The following is a 21,518-nucleotide window of genomic DNA, read 5'->3' on the forward strand; positions in this document are numbered from 1 at the left end:
GATCTAGAACTACTAGAAACGTAGATCTAATGATGGCATAAATAGCTCTTAAACCTCATCCCCATCTCCAGCCTCTATTGTTAGACTTCCTAACTAGGAGTGCCTTATAACAGGCTGTTATAAGGACTAGTGCAGAATACAATGAATCATTCAGAAATGAAATCGTGAATAATGAGAGTGAATTCCCCTGTTGCTTCTCCTTGAAGGGGCACGGAGGAACTCTCCGTGAAAGCGAGAGGTGTCTGCCTGAACTTTAAGGAGTCTGCTGATAAAACAAATGTGACGCACCAGTAAACGCGGTGGTCCTTAGTGTTTTAGAAACTAATGAATAGATACAATCTATCTATGTCTATCTATCTGTCTATCTAGCTATCGAGAGAGTGAGCAATGTTAACAATTATGCAGATTTGTCTTCTGGACAAGTTAGTCTTCCTTCATAAAACACAATTACAATTTGAGGGCATTTCATATTTGCCTCTTTGGCCAGCATCAAGTTGGCCTCTTCTGAATCTTCTGAATCATGAGAAACATGACTTCCCCAATGCGGTCTGTGGCCCCCGTTACTCATTCAGAGCCAAGGGCTCTGGCAAAGCCCCTTGGTTTGTCAGCTGCATCTCTGTTCTCCTTTGATTTGCTGTCCTCAGACTCACCATCAGAGAAAGGCTGTCTTTTTGTACCATCTTTGTCTTTACCTGCTCTTTTGAGAATTGAGAAATGCTTCAATTAATTCTGGACAATCTAAATTTTCTTCAGGTTCCCAAGTATTATCAGCATCTGTAAAACCCTTCCATTTTAGAAAATATTCCACTTTCCCATTCATAACACGTCAGTCCAGCACTTTTTTTGCCTCAAATTCTTCAGGTTCAGTCTCTTTGAATTTTTCACTCTTTCCAGGTGGTTTGTTTCATGTTTCTTGCAATGTCGTTTATTGGAGGCCATTTTTTGTTGCAGGCCAGAAGAGCTGTTATTCACTGCTCCCAGCTATTCCGAGTGGCAGCTCTGCAGCGTCACGGGCAGTGTGCACCTCCAGCGTGGGCCACAACCAAGGCAGAGGAGCTGCTGGCCTTACAACCTGTTAACTTCCTTAATAAACTCTTTTATCATAAATCTTGTGTGAATTCTGTGTAGTCATTGCAATGGATAGTGAGAAAGATGAGAATATCAATTCAGACAACATCATTGTAAAGTCGTTAATTAAATTCTTGGAGAGCAGTGGTTCTCAATCTGTGTGTCCATACCCCTTTGGAGGTGGGTCGAACGACCCTTTCATAGGGGTCGCCTAAGACCTTCAGAAAACATTTTAAAAAAAAGAGAGAGCCAGACTTGACACTGGTGGCAAGTACCACAAACAAAATGTGGCAGCTGATGAAACTTCATATTTGGTGGCACTCAGAATCGCCAGAGCTATGAACCCTCACACCATTGTCAGCGGCCAAAGACATTGCTTGAGTTATGATTGGAGACAACTTTGTTATGAAATTGAGTGCAATTTCATTATCTAACAACAATGTCTGCAGAATAATAGATGACATGTCTGCTGATATCCTTGATCAGGTAATCCAGGAAATTAAATCTGCTTCACTTCCAATGTTGAGCATCCAGCCTGAAGAATCTACAGACGTTGCAAACTGTTCAGTTACTGGTTTACGTGAGGTATATTAATGATGGCCACTTTAAAGATGGGTTTCTTTTTGGCAAACCTCTTGAAACAACAACTCTGCACATGATGTATTTGACACAGCTGGTTCATCTCTGAAAGAACGTAAGATCTCTTGGGAAAAGGTTTGTGGTGTTTGCACAGATGGTGCTCCAACTGTGCTAGGATGTCAATCTGGATTTCAACGTTTGGTACTGAATGAGTCACCCAAAGTCATCGGGAAGGTGAGCAACACAGAAAGTCAGGTGAAAGTGTTCTATTTCATAGGCACTACAGGTGGTTCAGCTCCTTCCAGTCTTACTTATTTACCAGTTGATATTAAATCATCCTGATAAACTCACATGTGTCAAAGTAGATCATTGTTATATAAGGTTTTCAATAGCTGATATTTCAGAATTAGATCACACACAACTTCCCAAAATGAAAATATTTTAAGGTAGTGTTATTTCAGGACATAATTATACCATACACAAGTATTTTTTCTAGATAAAGCATTCTCTAAATTCACATACTCATTGCCTATCATCAACCTTCACTCCGATTCACATCATTCAAGGGACTTTTCTTAAAGTGACTAATCAATCTTTTCTTAAAGAATAAAATATATTGACAAAGCAGGGGTATTATCTCAAATATCTACGTATGCTCAAAGTGAACAATTTATTTCAGGAGAACTATTTCTGCTCCCAGAGAAGTTTTAAAAAAATCATTCAGCTGAAGAAGACTTCTTGATAAACAAAGAATCTCTGAAAACTCCACTGGGCTTATCATTGAGTCACTGCTTAACCCTGGAGCTGCCTTACAGAGAGGAAACTGGAGACAGCGGAGGCTCGCCATCACTGGAAGGAATGCCTGAAGCAAAGCTATTTTGGAAGGGGCGACATAAATAGAAGCACAAGTTGTCAAGGACAATTTCAGGAAATTATGGTAAATATCCGGTGAAGGAGTGTTACCAGGGTTGGTTTTTGGTTTTGTTTTTAATCTAGAGATTGCTTATTATTATTCTTTTGAAGGTGAGAGACAAAGTGGGAGCGATTCCTTCAGTCCTTCCTAGAATAGGAATATTTGCTAGCCCAATAGTGGAAGAACACTACTTCAAACGTTTCTAGAAGGTGGGCATCGAAAAGACTGGTTTCCTAGAGCTGCTCAGACAGTACCACAATCAGGGACCTAAAAATAAAGCAAACCCAGACATTCATGTTCTTACTATTCTGGAAGTGAGAAGCCCAAAATTAAGGTGTCAGCAGGGCCCTTTTCTGTATAAAATACCTAAGGGTGAATCAATCAGTACAAGTTGTAGTGTCTGGTGGTACCAGGCAATTCTTGGCATTGAGAAAGCATAACTCAAACCTTGGCCTTCTATTTGTATGACTGTCTTCCTGCTGTATCTTTTCCCTTCTCCTTACAAAGACACCAGTCATTGGATCAGGATCCTCTTAGAATGACCTAGTGTTCATCTAATTACACCTGCAAAGACATTGTTCTTAAATAAAGTCACATTCACAGATATTGGGAGTTAGGTTATGGACATAACTTTTGGGGTAATGCAAACTCATCAAAATTTGGCTAGGTTTTCAAATTGTTCTTATTAACTATTAAGTGCGGAAAAGTATATAAAAAAACATAAATGAACACATTAGTGAATTTTATTGACTTGAACACATCTGAATAGTTATTACCTCTCAAGAAATAACATTTCTAAATAAATAAATACATCCCTAGCATAAAAAAAAACCCCTTCTGTGCCCCACTTTCAGTCACTGCCCACTAGCTTATATGTTATAAAATAGCCTTGTGCTTAGTCTATGAGGGAGCCATGTAGAAGGAGGAAGGTCAAAATATGTCTCTCTCCTTCCCTGTAGTAGCTGCGTTTTACCCATTTTATGTATTGATTTTTACAAAATGGGACTGCTACCTTAGAAAATGTTCCTCATTTCATCCTCAGTTTCTCGGGGTAGGTGTCTCGCTGGAACCTACTCATTCACTACCTTCTTTTTGTGGTCTGATGTCAGTAAATTCTCTGGCAGGAAACCTTCCACAAGTTCTGTCATCAGTGTTGTGTGTGACACAAGTTGGTGTGACGTTTCATCTGTTTCCAAGAGGAGGAAGGAGTGCCCAGTGTCCACTGGTACCTGCATGCTTCCCAAGCCCAGCACCCTGTCCGACTCTGGGCAAAACCAAACCAAACCAAACCAAACCAAACTCACAGCCATCGAGCCAATCCTGAGCCACAGTGACTGTACAGGAGAGGCTAGTGCGGCCCCTTAGGTTTCAGAGACTGTAGCTCTTCAAGAGTAGAAAGTCTCATCTTTCTGCTGAGGAGCAGCTGGTGAGTTCAAACTGCTGACCTTGCATTTATCAGCCAACTGCAGAACCCACTATGCCACCATCAGGGCTCTTTATAGCATCTGGCTTCCAGAAAGTTGCCTGTCAATGCTTGTTGGACTCGGCTGAATGGATAGCCTCAGGTAATTCTGGAGCTGTTTATCTTTCGAAAAATCATTCTCTTGTCTGGGGCTCTTTGGCAAAATGAGGGAGTGTCAAGCTATTACACTGCCTTAAAGAATTTCCACAGGCAACCTTGGTCCAAACAAAGTATCACATGGCATCATCACATGTATGCACACGTCTATACCTGATGTCTCTGAGAGGAAATATTGTTTTTAAATTCCACACTCACTGCCATCAAGTCAATTCTGACTCGTAGGGACCCTATCAGAGTAGAACTGCCCTTTGGGGTTCCCAAGACGCACTCATTAGAAGAACAGAAAGCCTTGTCTTTCCTCCCTACAGTGGCTAGTAGTTTCAAACTGCAGACTTGGCAGTTAGCAGCCCAACTCTTAATTCCTTACACAACCAGGCTTCCTTTTGAATAAAATAAAATTTCTTGTTCCACATTCAAAAGATTTCCTAGTTTAATTAGACGAAAACTATAGACTATTGCATAATATATCAGGAACATGACGATTTCCCCCTTTGTAAGTAAAATCAGGTAGTGATGGATGAAAGCATATTTTTCTTACATGTAATATGGTTGAGAAGAGAACATGGAACAAGGGATATCATTGCTGATTTCAGTTGGATCTTGGCTGAAAGCGAGAAGACCAGAAAGAAGTTTACTTGTGTTTCATTGACTAAGCAAAGGCATCTGACGGTGTGGATCATAACAAACTACGGATAACCTTGAGAAGAAAGGCACTTCCAGAGATCTTCCTTGTGCACTGACCGAAACTGTACATGAATCAAGAGGCAATTGTCTTAAGAAGAGAATAACTGCATGGTTTAAAATCAGGAAAGGCGGGCATCAGAGTTGTATCTTCTCACCATACTTATTTGATCTGTATGATGAGCCAATAGTCAAAGAAGGTGGATTCTATGAAGAATAATGTGGCATCAGGATTATAGGAAGGCTTATTAATAACCTCATTATGCATGTGATTCAACCGTGTTGCTGAAAGTGAAGAGGACTTGAAGCACTTGCTGATGAAGAGCCAGGATTGCAGCCTTCGATGTGGATTACAACTCGATGAAAAAAAATAAAATATCCTCACAATTGGACGGAAAGGGAACATCAGGATGCACAGAGAACAAATTGAAGTTGTCAAGGATCTCATTTTGCTTTCATTCACAGTCAATGCTCATGGAAGCAGCAACGAGGAAATCAAATGACTCATTAGGTAAGTCTACTGCACAAGACCCTTCTAAAGTGTTGAAAGGCAAAACGTTTGCTTTGAGGCCTAAGGTGATATGCCTGACCCAACCCATGATATTTTCAATCGCCTCCCACGCATGTGGAAATTGGACACTGAATAAGGCAGACTGAAGAAAAATTGATGCATTTGAATTCTGGTGTTGGCGAAGAATAGCACAAATACCATGGATTGCCAAAAGTTGGTGAGAGAGTTCATCTTACATACTTCGGACATTGTTATCAGGAGAGACTAGTCTCTGGAGAAGGACTTCATACTCGGTAAAGTGGGGGGAGGGCGGTGAAAAAGAAGGCCCTCTATAAAACGGATTGACATGGCAGCCGCAACAATAGGCTCAAATATAACAACAATTATGAACATCGCACAGGACTGGGCAGTGTTTTGTTCTGTTGTGCTAAGCGATGCAACCAACCTGATGGCACCTAACAACAATAACAACAACAACAACAACAACAAAATATATAGCTTTTATTTGGTTTCCATTCTTCCGTTTGATTATATGAATTTTTTAAACATTGTTTTACTCCAAGTGGCCAAGGAAATGTTAAGACACAGAAGCCAGCAGTTGTTGAAGTCCAAAGGTCTCCCTTGCTACTTTCTTGGGTCTCTCTGATGATGGACGTGCACCTAATAAAGTGGGCATTCCATGACCAGTTAGATAAAGAGCTACCCATACAGCCAAGGGAAAGAGTTTAAGAACTCAAATTTACCTTTTCATTAACTTTTGAATTAAGAATAACACAAAAAAAGACAGAAACTCAAATAGTATAAGAATGAAACAGACTGTTCATAACTCTGTTCATAACTCTGTTTATACGTGCAATTAAAAAATCAACCAAATTCACAAATGAGTAGAATAATTAAATGCCTTTTGGTGGAGTCTATAAGAGTTTTTTTTTAATGATAGTCATAATTATAGGCGATTTTTGGTTTCTTATTTATATTTTTTCAGAGATGTAAACTTATAAGCACACTGTTTATATAACTACCCTCTTAAATTATGCTAGAAGCTGAAGAACTCAAGTTTTAAAAATTCTGTTTAACTACCTAAAGTTAGACTCGTAGGAACAGTCTGTTGAGTCAGTGGGGTATGGTTTATTTGCACCTTCTCTTTGCTTTGCAGATACCAGGGGGGTGAGCAGTCATGTCTCTTTTGTTCTCAGATACAGGAGAAATGTGAAATGACAGAATTCCTACAAATTAACTAAATAACTCACTTGGTTTCTAGGAAATGACCGAATTATTTGGTCGGAGGCAGGTAGGAGAGAAAGAACAGTAGTAGCAATCCAGCCACCCTTGTTCAAGCCCAATTTTCCTCCCAGTTCCGTGGTGGGCAAAGACCGCTAAGCAAAGCAATCATTTCTCTGTCGTGGATAAGCAGAGAGTTTCCGAGTCCACTTGAAAGGGGTCTCGTCCAGTTTGGGCTTGGGGGACAGGGATTAGTGGAATGGTGCTAGCTGAGAACATGTCCAGCATGGTGGAGAAAGGCGTTCCAGGCAGAGGGGCGAGATTGAGAAAAGCTCAGAGACAAGTGAAAACCAGGCCTGTTCAGGGAGTTCCCAGGGGTCCCGGGTACATAAAGGTGTGAGTAAGAAGTGGGCTCAGTGGACATGGCCCAAAGCAAGGAGGAAGCTAGTGATGACATTGTGTGCAGTGGTGGCAGGTGGTCTTTATGCCAAGGCTGCACATAGTAATCAGAAATAGGACTTCAGAAGAGGCCATGAGCTAGATCACTTTGGTATCAGCAGGGAGCATGAACTAGAAGCCATTACTGGCAGGAGGGAAGCTGGTCCATGCTAAGGTCCCAGTTCTGCTGGCCAGGCCAGTGGAGATGGATCCGAATCTCGTCATAACAGCGTGACTACAAGAGGAGGGTCCCCATCTGGATGAGAGGCTGAGAAGAAGAGAGCAACCTTAAGGCACTGAGCATTGAGCAAAGGGGGTGCAGTGGAGGTTGAACACCTAATGCTGTAACTCCTGGCACCACCTCTCCCGCCACCACTCCATGGATGGTCTTTCATACCAGACTGCAGAGACTCCTTAGCAATGTTTATTATCGATTTAAATCATAGCATAAATAGTATGTGATAACATGGAGATATACATTACTTAAGTGTAATATCTCTTAGATTATATGACTACAAACCCCCAAACCGTTTTGTAAAATCTTCCCATATTGAATTGTTTTCTTAGCTACAACATTATTAGTAAGCAAACAGAAACCTTTACAATATTCCCTCTTTCTTGTCCCTTAATTACTCACAAGAACACAATTGACCGCAATCAAGTTGGGGCCCACTCACAGCAACACTGTAGGGCAGGATAGAACTGCCCCTTGGCAGTCACTACTTATGGGAGTAGAAAGCCTTGCCTTTCTACTTAATGACTATTTCACAAATGTTAATAACCACAGTATTGTAGCTAAAACATCAGAAAAGTTGACAAAATCGGCGGCTATGCAAGCACTATAAGCAATGAAAACAAGGGCACCTGGTTGTAGCACATGCATAAGAAACGATAAGATTTGAAGTGTCCTGTGGCTGCATGATAATGACAGCACGACTTTATAGTCCCTCTTTAATGCCACCCACCCTGGCTTTCTTATAACATCTGTTCATCTGGTAGGCATGGTTCGGCTTTAATGAATGAGTGTCATTGGAAGTTTTGCCCTGCCAACAAAGCCCACTGTCTGTGTAACTATTGTTCAGTCATTAAGAATTTAATCTGTATAAGACAACAATTCATGTGTTGCAGTTGGGTGCTGGTCTATACTTTTCATAGTTTCCTTTTCTCAGGAGGGTTTAAAATTCTACACCTTTGACTAACCTAATGACACTATCAATAGAATTATCTTATATCGCAGGGGGTGATCTCTAATATTTTCTATCATAAATTGAGAATGATGTCTCTAGAGTGAATTACACATATATGTAATATATATGAATGAATTTGGGGCGCACACTAATTCTAGCCCCAATATAAGAACAAATATTTCTTTTGAAATGGCCCTCTTAATGCTCACACTCATGAAGAGATCACTGAAGATGGGGGTGCTATAGCAAACTATGATGAAGAAATTAGATAGTGCCTAGCTTTCAGAAAGAGTAGCATCTGGGGTTTTAAAGACTTGTCTTTAAACAAGCAGCCATCTAAATGAGTCATCAACTAAGTTCACATGGAAAAAGCACACCAATTTGGGTGATCCAAGGATTGTAAATAATGATATTCAAATCTGAAAGAGGGAATGGTATCAGAGCTTAAATTCTGACCACTTCATTTGTGGAAGACTATGGATGACAGTGGAAGCCCAAACTACACCTGCAGGGTTCCCACAAGGATTAACCCCCCACACCAGCCCCACCCTACCCTCCCTCCAATAAATCCCCTCTGAACATGGTTCAGGGATGTGAATAGCCTTGCTGTCAGACAGAGCACATTGCAAAGTTGATCAGGGCAGATGCAGTTAGGTTACCAAATGTAAACACATTATTGGATCTCCCCTTTAACTCATTTTTAAAAAGTTGCTTCCATTTTTAATATTTTCTCCTTTCCTTTTTATTGAGGTTTTATTTAGTCATTATTGATGGTTTGTTGTTGTTGTTGGCTTGCTTGCTTCCTGTTTGTGTTTTGAATGATTTTCTGTATATGAGATTCAGGATAGATAAATCGATAGAGATAGTAACTGGGCTGATAAGTGCCTAGGGGACTGGCATGGGAGGTTGGAGGGAAATGGAGGGATAACAACAAAGAGCATAGGAATAAAATGCTCTGAAATTGATTGCAGTGACAATTGTACAGATCTTCATGATTAAGTTGTATGATATGTGACATAAATGCCAATAACACTATTTTTAAAGGTAAATTTTAGCAAAGAGTTTTAGCTCTTTGATACTGTGTTCTTTGATACTGTCAACAAACTTTACAATTGCCCATAACAAGCATCTCCACTACTCAGCTGGTTTCCATAAGGCAAACAAAGGACAGAGAATGTATACTTCCCGATGCTATTGTTTTCACTCCATTGCTGTCATCCAAGGCATTTAATCACCTGGGCATGCTGAACTCTTAGGCTCACTTTCAGGTGAAAAATCCGTCATCAATTCCTCTTTTGGATTTATTGAACTCAGTACTTTGACTGGACACAGTCTAATTTCATGAGCAGTGAGTTTTCTGAGTTCAGATATGAAAATCCCGCTCCATTCGTATTATTATTTATCACTTTATTCTATTTAATTTGAGTGGCCATTTTTTATAGTGCATGGAGAGGTAGCTCAATATAGTCAAGAAAGCATGGCAATTGATGACAGGGGTTAAATCTTGATTTTGCTGCTATCTTATAGCCTTGGGAATGTTGCTTACCTATCTGAGCCTCACTTCTTTGTACAATGGGAAGATTAAGAATTACCTCATACAGGTATAAACATAGGGATGTACATATGTAAATATATTAATATATAACAATAGGGATATAGGTCTGTGTACATATATATATTTATAGGTTAAGTATTAAGGTAGCAGACAGATAGTAAGCCTCTCCTCAAGTCTTCCCTCAATGCAAGAACAGTTTTTTCTAATAAACTGGCATTCTTTGATGCTCACCTTCCCGACAGGATCGCTGAAGACAAATGGGTGCTTAAGCAAATATGGTCAAGAAAGCTGATGGTGCCCAGCTATTACAAGATATAGCATCTGGGGTTTTAAAGGCTTGAAGATAAACAAGTGGCCATCTAGCAGAGAAGCAGCAAAGCCTACAAGGAAGAAACACAGCAACCTGTGTGATCATGAGGTGTCGAGGGGGTCAGGTCACGTAGGAGGAATCAGAAGATCCAAAACAAACAACCATTTCTATGCAAACAAAGGAGTCATAATGGAATTGGACATCCCTTCACAGAAGGGTCACAAGGAAGGGATGAGCCAGTCAGGGTGCAGTATAGTACTAATGAAACATACAAGATTCTTCTAGTTCTGTAATGCTTCTCCCCCACCCCCACCCCCCACCCCACTGTCATGACCCAAGTTCTACCTTGCCTATCTGGCTAGACAGGGAGCATGTACACTGGTATAGATAAGAGCTCTCAACACACAGAACCCTGGACAGATAAACCCCTCGGGACTAGTAATGAGAGTAGTGATACCATGAGGGTTGGGGGAAGATGTGGGGAGAAGGGGAAGAAAAGGAGAAGGGAGAAATGATCGATGGATACCCATCCCCCCAGGGGGATGAACAATGAAACATGGGTGACGGGAGACAGTGTATAGTGCAAAATATGAAAATAAAGATAATTTATAAATTACCAAGGATTCATGAGTGGGGTGGGAAAGGGGGAGAAAAGCGTTGATACCAAGGACTCAAGTACAAAGAAATGTTTTGGAAATGATGGTGGCACCATATGTACAAAAGTGCTTGATAGAATTTTATGGGTTGTTATAAGAGCTGTAAGAACCCAGTAAAATAATTTATTAACAACAACAAAAATAAATAAAATTACAAAAAAGGAATAACCTCATACAGTTGTTATAAGAATTAGAGCTCTTTTATTTATTCTTCCAATGGAACAAACATCTATTGAGGGTCCCATTCCTAAACTGATTGCATTGCTGCAAACAAGGTGAACAGGCTGCCCTCAGCTGATGCTCCCTGGGGTTTGTAACTGAAGCTACATCAGGTCGACTCTCCTTGGATACTATGTGTACCTCTACATTGGACAAAGCAAAGACAAAAGAACCCTTCAGGGGTCATTTAATTTACTATTTATTTCCTTTTTAAAAAACTATTATTCAAACAATCAATGAACACCTAGTTATCAAATGCTGGGAATGCCGCTAGATTTCCAGACTAAGATGAATGTGGTGGTTACATAATCTGGAGTCAATTTGGGACTTGAGAGAATTAAGAGTGAAGGGGTTAAATCTATCTGTCAATGGGGTTAAATCTATCTGTCAATTGGGTTATAGCCAATGAGGCCTCTATGTGGGCATGGCCTTCTCCTGAGAATTTCTGAGAATTCCTGAATTTCCTCCTTAGAGGCAGGAGAGACTCTCTCACAGCTGACTTCCTGTGAGACATCCCTGGGTGTGAGGAGAGACCAGCCCCTAACACTATCACAGGTTCGTAGGCACAACTGTAAGGTTATGATATATAAAGATTATAGTTACGTCTTAGAGACTAGAAGAGAGAGTAAAATAAAGGAGTCAGACACATTTCATAGTAGCATGCTCACCTCAGCCCTTCTTGGTGGTCCTCATGGAGGTGCAGGAGGAGAGGGCAGGACAGAGAGAGCGATTTATTTCTAACCAAGGCTTATATGTCTTTGGGGGCATGCAAGGAAGGGATTGTACCATATGCAATATAGCAATGGGAGGGGGATGATCTAGGGGTATACACTCTTTAGGAAGAGGAGGGATTAAGAATACACATTTGACAAGATGGGCGGATCCTCGATTCATGATGGAAGCTGTGATAGTCTGGGTACTTTGGAGAAACAAATCCACAGAAACTCGTGTATAAGAGAGAGTTTTATATTTACCTGGCAGGGGAGATACCATGTTCATGAAGGTGGTTTTCCCAGGGTGAGGCTTATCCATTGCACTCCGGATGTATTGACCCCTGCGATTTCCCCAAATGTGGGAAACTCGACTGCATAATTTGTGGTAGTGGGGGACTGTATTCGAGCTCTCCCCTAAAAAAAAAAAAGAGAGAGAGAGAGTTTTATATAAAGGGTAAGTGCACATCAAGAAAACATCCCAACCCAGTGCTGCCCAAGCCCACAAGTCCAACATTAACCCATTAACCCATAGGTCTAACACCAATCCACAAAGTCTTCCTCCATTTTACAAAACAAAGGCAATGATGCCGACTGCAGGAGGAAAGCCGAGTCAGTGAATGTGTAAGCATCTCAGCGCTGGCAGGGGTCTCCACGCGGCTGCTCCAGCACCCAGGGCTGCATCGGGGTAGGTCCATGTGGCTTCTCCTCAGGGATGTCTTGCAGGAAGTCAGCCTTATGAGCTAAAGTAGGGAACTGGCTAAGGCAGCTGCACCCTGGTCTGACCATCAGAAAGCAAGAGACCCAAAGGCGAGGCTCACTGAGCCATTTAACTTCAATTAACCCCACATGTGTTTATCCTCCAGGTTGGCTCAATAAACTAACTACCTCAGCAGCCTAACTTTGGATGTCACTGAGTTGGTTTGACCTGTCCTGAGCTCTCCATCAGGAAAGCAATCCACTGTCCTTAACAGCAGGGAGTGAGCCCCACCTATGGCGGGGACAGACAACAGGGTCTGCTTGCTCTGGGTGGTGGATGCCTTCAGGGAGATAACTTGACAATCATTTACTATCAGTTGCAAGCAGTGTCCTAGGTCTGACATATATTTGGGGGAGACAAGCTGGGGAACAACCTTTTTTATATCCCTCACATGAGGAGATGCCAAATAGACCTACCCTGATGCAGCCCTGGAAACTGGAGGAGCCACATGGAGACTCCTGCCAGTGCTGAGATGCTTCTACCGCCACTGACTTCCCACCTACTGGCCTGTGATCTTCTTGCATTCGGCATCATTGAATTGTCTTGTGAGTCTGAGGAGGACTTTGTAGATTGGTATCGGACTTTGGTTTTCTCTGCCTGGTACAATGAAGTGACTGTCTCTCCACTCAAAAGACTCTTCTACTCTGGACATGTCTCTTACCACTGTCTCTGAAACCGGAAGCTATCGATTACTTCCTTTCTGTTTCTCCTTTTCCTCTCTACTAGACCCTTCCTTCCACCCCTTAGATACACTTCAGTTTCTGTCACCTTAACAATGGGGACAACAATTAGACAAGGCCACCTGCAACTTCCATTCTGCTAGAACCAAAAGCCATTTCTCAGCATCCTAAAGTGTTATCTGTGAGATCGTCTCAGATGGCCGATTCTAATAAGTTGGGGCATATAACTTCCTGAATCTGATGAATTAATTCCCCAGTTACTTCATGCTAGATACTGTGTCAAATTTGCATAAAACACGGTTCTGTTCTCAGGAATCCGCAGGCTGACACTCAACATAAGGAACACGGACACACAGAGATAGAGGAAGTAAGCGAGTAGACACAGAGCACCAGGGGCACGAAGAACGGAGGGATTCTTTTCTTCTGGAATGGCTAGGTGACTGGAAGGCATGCTGGTGGCTCTGAGGTTGCAGAAATGAACAGGCCACGTGCAGTCTCTGGGCTCCAAGTGCAGCAGCAATGCTCAGGCAATGGAGTGAAAGTGGTGGGTGGGTATGGGATGAGGCAGCAGATGGGAGCTACGCTTATATCAAGGCCCAGAGTTCCACAGAACAAAGCACTGGCTGGTCCGATGTCATCCTTATAATTGTTATGTTTGAGGCCATCGTTGCAGCCACTGTCAGTCCATCGCCTTGAAGGCCTTCCTCTTCGCTGCCTTTCTACCAGGCATGGTGTCTTTCTCCAGGAACTAGTCTCTCCTGACAACAGGTAAGATGGATGTAGGTAAGACAACAATGTAGGTAAGATGGATTCTCACCATCCTTGCCTGTAACTCTCCTTCTCCCAAGGAGTGGCTGGTAGTTGCAAACTGCTTACCTTTCTTGTGTTTAGCAGCCCAACAAATAACGACTAGGACAGATAATTGTCCCATCGGATTTCTAAGGCGGCCAACCTTCATGAAGCGGACTTCCATATCTATTGCCCATGAAGCGGTGGTGGGTTTGAACCAGCAACTTCTGGTTAGCAGCCGAGTCCTTCACCACTGTACCACCTGGGCTCCTAATCCATGTCTAAAGTAGTATGTTTGTGTCGAATTCTGTTTTAGAAAGCTAAAGAAACAAATGTCTGGCCTAAGTGTGCCCTTGAGACGATTCAAGTGAAAGTCTCTTTTATTTGTCATGTCAGCTTTTAGTTCGACCACTCAACTCTCCCGGGAGCATATGTTTTTGCATTCCGAAAAGTTGCATCCACCCACAGTGGACAACAACAAAGACAGCTGGGAAGCTCTCACTTTTAAAGAGTTTTCAAGCACCCTGCCCTTTTCCTAAAGGACTCTTTCCCTTTTATGGATGAGTGCACCAGGCTCCAAGACAGTGTAAATAACGTTTCCTGTTCTAAGGAAGGGCTGGCTCTTACAGGAGCCCAGGGCTCCTTTGGGAACAGCCATAGGAACTATGAGCTGTGTGTGACCTGAGGCTCTGGAGTCAACAGAAACCAGAAGGGAGGGAAACACAGTTAACAACCCCTTTGTGCAAAAGGAGGTCTCAGAAGCCCTTCTGGGAAAGTGAGTCTAGTACCATACACACAGGCAGGAGAAAGAATGGCAGGGAAATGACAGGCTCTTCCAAGCCCTTCCCCAGTTCTGTACCTGAATCGCAGACCTTGACTCATGGCAGAACCACAAGATGCCGGGCGTTCCCATAGTTTGAGGATCTTATGGTTCCGGTGAATGTTGTTTTTATAAAAATGATTCTGCATACTTTAGCTTTAGTCTAGGAGCAAAGATTGTCCAGGGCTTGGGGTTGTACATCTTAAAGATGTAGAAACTTAAACCTGTTGGGGTTTTTCCTTTTTAATATTTCTCATACTCCTAAATGATAGTCATAAAAGCATTGTTTATTTGGTGTTGAATGGCTGTGTCATGCATGCTTATAATTTTGAGCATGGACTTTAATGTGCTTCATAATCTCATCAGGAGTGGCAAGAAAGTAAACCAGGAACATACAATTAATACTAGACTTCATGATAAACATACGACTATAATTATATATATTATTTTTATGATAGTATGTACCTAGCATTTGTTACGTGCTAAGTAGTGAGTTAAATTGTACCTTCAGTCAGAGAAAACAACAACAACAACAAACCTTGAGGTGGTTTGCTAATTTAATGTAAATTTGTAAATACTATTATATTGTGTACACGTATGAAGTTTAAACAAAAGCAAAATAGAGAGAATGACATAAATAAGCATAAAGAAGGGTTCTTAGATTGTCTTCCTCTACCTGAAGTCCACTCTGAAAACACTATGTAAACCGCCACTATTTCCATTTTATAGATAAGCAAGCCGAGGTTGCCCAGAGCCCCGTTTTAAGTAGGAGCTGGCGGCTCAGCAGTGTTTTCCCTGTGATGTCATGATCTCTCTGGTCTCTGCAGTTTCTTCAGCAGCATTTCCAGGAAGTTTACAATCCTGTTGGTTTTTATATTTCTCCTCCTTCTTAATATAGCATTAGAGGCATGCACTATTGCACATGTGGTCTATATTTATTATCTGAGATTTTCAAAACAGATTGAATAAAAAAGGTCTAACTTACAAAAGGCATGACAGTATTCAAATGAGTTGAAATTTCTTCTGAAGTCCCTTTCTTAACCCAGAAACAAAGTTGGGATATTAGGCTCGCTGCAGTTAGCAATATGCATGGAAATGAAAACACCATTCCCTAAACTCAAACTCACTATTATCGAGTCAATGCTGACTCATAGCAGACCCTCAAGACAGAGTAGAACTGACCCTATAGGTTTCTAAGACTAAATATTTAAGGGAGTAGAAAGCCTAATCTTTTTTCCCATGGAGCTGCTAGTGGTTTTGAACATATCTTGCAGTTAGCAGTCCAATGCATAACCCATTACTCCACCTGGGCTCCTAAAAAGAACAAAACAATTATATTTATAGTACTATCATTTTAAAAAGTTTTTTTTTCTCTTTTAGTTTTTCTTTTTGTGGTGTTGTTTGCCATCTTTTTTTTGCAGTACCATCAAAAAGATAGAAAGAAAATATTTAGAAGAACAAAATAAAATTTAACAAGTAAAGTGTAAACCATATACTAAGGAAACTACAACATTGTTGAAAAAAAATGAAAGAATACTTAAATTGTGGAACATGGGATAAGGATAAACATATAGATCAATGGAACAAAATGGAGAGTTCAAAAGTAAACTCTTACATTTATGATTGACTAATTTTTGAAAAGTGTACCAAGACACTTTAATTGGTCCAAATAGTCTTTTGGACGAAAGGTGTTGGGGTGGTTTATATCCACATAGGAAATAATTAAGTTGAACCCTTACTCCTGTGTCAGTTACATAGTGCTAAGTGGGTAGCCTTAAAAAAAAAAGGGGGCAATTAGAAGGCAAGAAATGAACTCAGGGTGCCAGCTTTCGAGGGAGACTGTTGCCTATGAAGGAAGGTCCTTGTCTCTTCTGAGCATCTGGTTTTGCATTATCTTCATGTAACTTGGCATCTCTTTCCTCCATCTCTGTTTGCTAACTTGTATCTTATCTCTTTTATATCTCAAAGGGGATGGCGGAAAACGCATCCACCCTGCACTAAATCCGCCTCATTAGCATAGCGAAGGCAATCCATTCCCAAATGAGATTATAATCACTGGAATTGTTCAGTGCTCTGGGGTCAGTTCTAGCTCACAGAGCCCCTGCGTACACCAGCACGAAACATGGAGGTTACCATTTACAACCCGCATTCTAGTGCCCTACAACTCAATCCACGTCCTCTCACATCGTGTTAAAATTAGCTTAAAATGGACCGAAGAGCTCAACGATAAACTGTAATTTTGAAACTAAGCTATAAAACTCTTTGAAGAAAATGTAGTTATAAAGCCTCCTGGTCTTTGATTAGGTCATAGTTTCTTACATCTGACACCCAAGACATAGCAAGCAAAGGGGGAAAACAGACACATTGGCCTTAGTCACATCTGAAACCCCTGTGGGGTGGCATGGGGGGAGAACAGTATCCAAAAAGCAAAAAGGCAATCCACAGGCTAATGAATAAATATTTGCAAATTTAGGATAAACAATTTTTTTAACTCAACAAGAAAAACAAATAATGCAATTTTTTAAATGGGAAGTGGATCTCAAGACATTTCCCCCCAAATATACCTGCAAATAGCCAAGAAGCAAAACAAAAATATGTTCAATATTAGCCATCAGAGAAATGCAAATCAAAATGATAATGAAAACCACTTCACACTTAGTAGTAGAACAGAAATAAGAACAGCACTAATAAAAGAGAGAGAATAGTGAATGTTGGCGAGAATAGAGAAATTGGATTCTTCATGCATTGCTGGTTAGTGGAGGCGCCCTGGCGGTGTGGTAGGTTATGCTTTGGGCTGTTAACCACGAGGTTGGTGATTCAAACCCACCAACACAGCTACGGGAGAAAGATGAGGGTTTCAGTTTCTGCAAGGATTTACAGCCTTGGAAACCCACAGAAGTAGTCAATAGGGGTTGACCTTTGTCAACCTATGAAAGCTATGCTTTCTAGTCTACTTGAACATAGTGAGTTTGGCTTTTTGAGTTTTGCTGGTTAGAGTATAAAATAGTGCAGGCATTTTGGAAAAATTCTAGTAGTATGTTAATCATAGATTTTTAATCATATGACCCAGCAATTCCACTCCTAGGTGTATACCTCAGAAAAATGAAAACATATGCCCACACCAAATTTGTACATGGATGATCATCGCAGCATTATAATAGTCAAAGAATGGAAACAACTCAAGTGAAGAATGGATACACAAAATAGGGTACATGCATACAATGAAATATTGTTTGGCAATGAAAAATAAAGAAAACTCACTTATGATATGACATAAACAAACCTTGAAAAATTAAACATTATAGATACCATTTGTATAAAACATCTAGAATAGAGCTCTACAGATACAAAAAAGTAGATTCCTGGCTATGGAAGGCTTGGGGGTAGAGTTTTTGAGGGGTTAATGAAAATATTCTCCAGTGTATTGCAATGAAGGTTATGGATGACAATGAAAGCCCCAAATCCATTCACAGAGTTCCAACATGGATTAAGTGTTCACAGATAATGGTTACGAGTTGGGCTGCTTACCACAAGGTCAGCAGTTCAAAACCACCAGCTGCCCCTCGTGAGAAAGACAAGGCTTTCTACTCCCATTCCCATAAAGAATGACAGTCTCAGAAACTCAAAGGGGCAGTTCTATCCTGTCCTACAGGGTCGTTGTGAGTCAGCATGGACTCAATGGCAGTGAGTTTGTTCCTGCTGATCTCCCTCAGACCATTGGCCAAAGATGGAGTAGTCTTGTTCTAGACAGAGTGCGCTGTAAAGTAGATTACTGCAGATCCTGTTAGGTTCAACACCTTACCCTTTGTTTTCCTCTTTGACCCGTGTACAACTTGTTCTAGAGATTATTATTCTCAGCTTCCTTTTGGATTGAGGTTTTTCTGTGTTTTATTTTGTTGTTGTGTTTTTAAAATATAATTTTCTTTATATGAAATTCAGGTTGGGTAAATCTATAGAGACAGTAAGTAGATGAATAGCTTCTTACGGTCATGACTGTGGAGGTTGGGGGAAAATTGAAAGCTAATAATAACGGATACAAGAATGGAGAAAATGATCTAAAATTAATTGTGATGATGATTGCATAAGTTTTTAATATACTGAAAGTATTCAATGGTATGGTAGTGAATTATATGTCAGTAAACAAATAAATGAAATGAATTGCAGTATCGGTCAATTAACTCTGTGACTATATTGAAAGCGATTTATTGTACTGCATATTCTAAACAGGTGAATTATATGGAATGTGAATGATGGTGAAATGATGGTAATTTCACTATCAACTACTTTATTTTAAAGGAGTAAGCAATGAATACTTAAGATACATTTACAGAAAATATGTTGGCCAAATTTTAAATGCCTATTCAATAATTTTAGTAAATATTTCTTTGTTCTAAAATTTGTGGATGTGACCTAACAATATAAGAGCGATTTTCTATTTTACATTGTGAAATTACAGTGGCAGTGTAAGATTCTATGATCCCTTTCTTGGTTTTTTGAAAAAAGTTTGACTGAGCTGTCACTCACCATAAACTCCATTTCTTTTATCTGTAAAATTAAACGACTATTTAAAGTTGTAAATGACTTTTGTCAGTTGTTCAAACATGACTTCAGTTCTTTTCAGCATTTCTTTTCTTTTCTTTTTTCGCTCCAGCCCACTTTATGCATGGTCCAGCTTTCGCACATGTATGAGACAGTGGAAAATACCATGGCTTGCAGCAGGCAAACCCTAGTCTTTAAAGTGACATCTTTAAACCCTTTACTTTGTTCTTGTTAATTTTAAAATATCATTTTATTGGGGCCTCTTTTCAGCATTTCTATCACTCAAACAGTTCCCTGATGATCAATACCATAGACTCAGGGAACACCAACGTCAATTGGTTTAACGTAGTTCACGGAGACAACGTTCTACATCCTATTTTGGTAAATATCCATTGGGGTCTTAAAAATGTGTCACTAAAGGAGTTTCAGCTTCTCCACTCATCCTCCTCATTCACAGGATTCATTTATTCCTCAAAACCAGGCAACTCCCTCCCATCGAGTCATTTCTGAGTTGGTATAACTCTTTACAGGAGTAGAAAGCCTTGTCTCTCTCCTACAGAGTGGGCCGTGGTTTTGAACGGCTGACTTTGTGGTTAGCAGCCCAACTCATACCTAGGCCAGCCGAGCCCCTCAAGTAAAGTAGCAGAGCAGCAAAAAAGAGGACCGGCTTTGACGAGATGGATTAACACAGGGGCTGCATCCGTGGACTCAAATATAAAAATAATTGTAAGAATGGCCCAGGGCCAGCAGCGTTTCTTTCTTTATATAGGTCGCTATGAGTCAGAACTAACTCGACAGGACCTGACAGTAACCTAACAAGGGGACCAAAAAAAGAGAAAAAATGCCGTCAATTCGACTCTGACTCATGGCCACCGCCTATTCATCAGAATAGCACTCTATTCCAAAGGGATTTTAACAGCTGAGTTTTTTTGTTTTGTTTTGTTTTTTTGGTCGGGGTGGGTGGTGGTGGTGGTGGGGGGACAGTAGATCTCAAAACCTTTAATCTGAGCTTCTCTGGGTAGATTCAAACCAGTCCTTCCTTCTGAGGCGCCTCTGGAGGGCTCAAACCCAAACTTTTCTCTTAGCACCTAAGTACATTAACTGTTTACACTACTTGAGGGGCATGACATACTTCACTGAGTTCTGTTGCACTTTCTGGAGGAATCCTGATGGTTTAGTGGTTATGCATTAGGCTGCTTAACCATAAGGTCAGCAGTTCTAAACGTCCAGCCACTCCACAGGAGGACAGACTAAATTCTCTATTCCTGTAGAGTTATGTCTCTGAAACTCACAGAAGCAACTTCCGCCTGCTGCAGGGACCCTGTCAGCATTCATCTGATAACAGTGAGTTTTTGTTGTTGTTTGTTTATTTAGCTTTATAAGGAGCCCTGGAGGCACAGTAGTTACATTTTGGACTGCTACCTACAAGGCAGGTAGTTTAAAACCATCAGCATCTCTGTGGGAGAAAGATGAGGCTTTCTACCCTTGTGAAGGGGTTGCAGGCTTAGAAACCTACCGGGCGACTCTAACCTGTTCTATAGGGTCACCATGAGTTGGAATCAACCCACGGCTGTTAGTTTGGGTTTTGATTTGATGTTGAGCTTTCTAGCTATGTCTCAATAATCACAATTTATACTCCAGTTCTTCCTGAAGTATTCTAGGTCATGGAGTTTGTGCCTTAGCTCTCTGTGCCTCTCCTGGGTAGAGGGCACACATTTCTTTGCTGGAAACACATCTGGTGGGTCTCTTCTTCTCAGAGGTCATCTCCTTTGTGAAATCTTCTTTCTCTCTTGGCTCCACTCCCCACCCACCTAGGAACATTCCCTTGCTTTATCATCAAGCTCCCAAATAAATTTGAAATCAGCCCTTATCACATCTCACTGTATTGTTTTCACATGGACTTACTCAGATAGCAAGTCTGGGCTGTATCTGCTCTGTGCCTCGCACTGGCCAAGCCCGCTGATAAGCGTGCACATGGACTCGTTGGGCAAACGGATGTCGGGATGCTTCTTTACTTTCTTTACTTTCTTTACTTTCTTTCTGCACTAGTTCCAGAGAAATTCATTTATCATAGTAGGAGGGTAAGTAAAAAAAAGGATTGCTACAAAATCAGAGAAATATTTATTAAACAAAAATATCAAAATGTGAAGCTGGATTTTTTTTCCACATAGCTCCGCCTAGATGTACACACTTTGGAAGGTACTTTTCCCATCTCTCTAGCCCTTCTCCTAGAGCAGTGGGTCTCAACCTTCCTTTTTTTTTTTTTAACATTTTATTAGGGGCTGATACAACTGTTATCC

The 21,518-nt window shown here is 40.9% G+C and overlaps 1 non-coding gene and 1 pseudogene across 1 annotated transcript; one reads left to right on the plus strand and one right to left on the minus strand.

Annotated features, from left to right (window-relative positions):
- Positions 1 to 397: 397 nt before the first annotated feature.
- LOC101640539 overlaps positions 398 to 21,518 on the minus strand; it is a 65,754-nt pseudogene continuing 44,633 nt past the window's right edge.
- On the plus strand, positions 11,887 to 12,050 carry LOC115868759. Its single transcript, XR_004045757.1, has one exon. It is a non-coding gene; the product is annotated as a U1 spliceosomal RNA (small nuclear RNA).

The sequence above is a fragment of the Echinops telfairi genome, unplaced genomic scaffold, assembly GCF_000313985.2.
Source record: "Echinops telfairi isolate 266 unplaced genomic scaffold, ASM31398v2 ScPeMD7_1;HRSCAF=3_0, whole genome shotgun sequence".
Taxonomy (NCBI): Eukaryota; Metazoa; Chordata; class Mammalia; order Afrosoricida; family Tenrecidae; genus Echinops; species Echinops telfairi.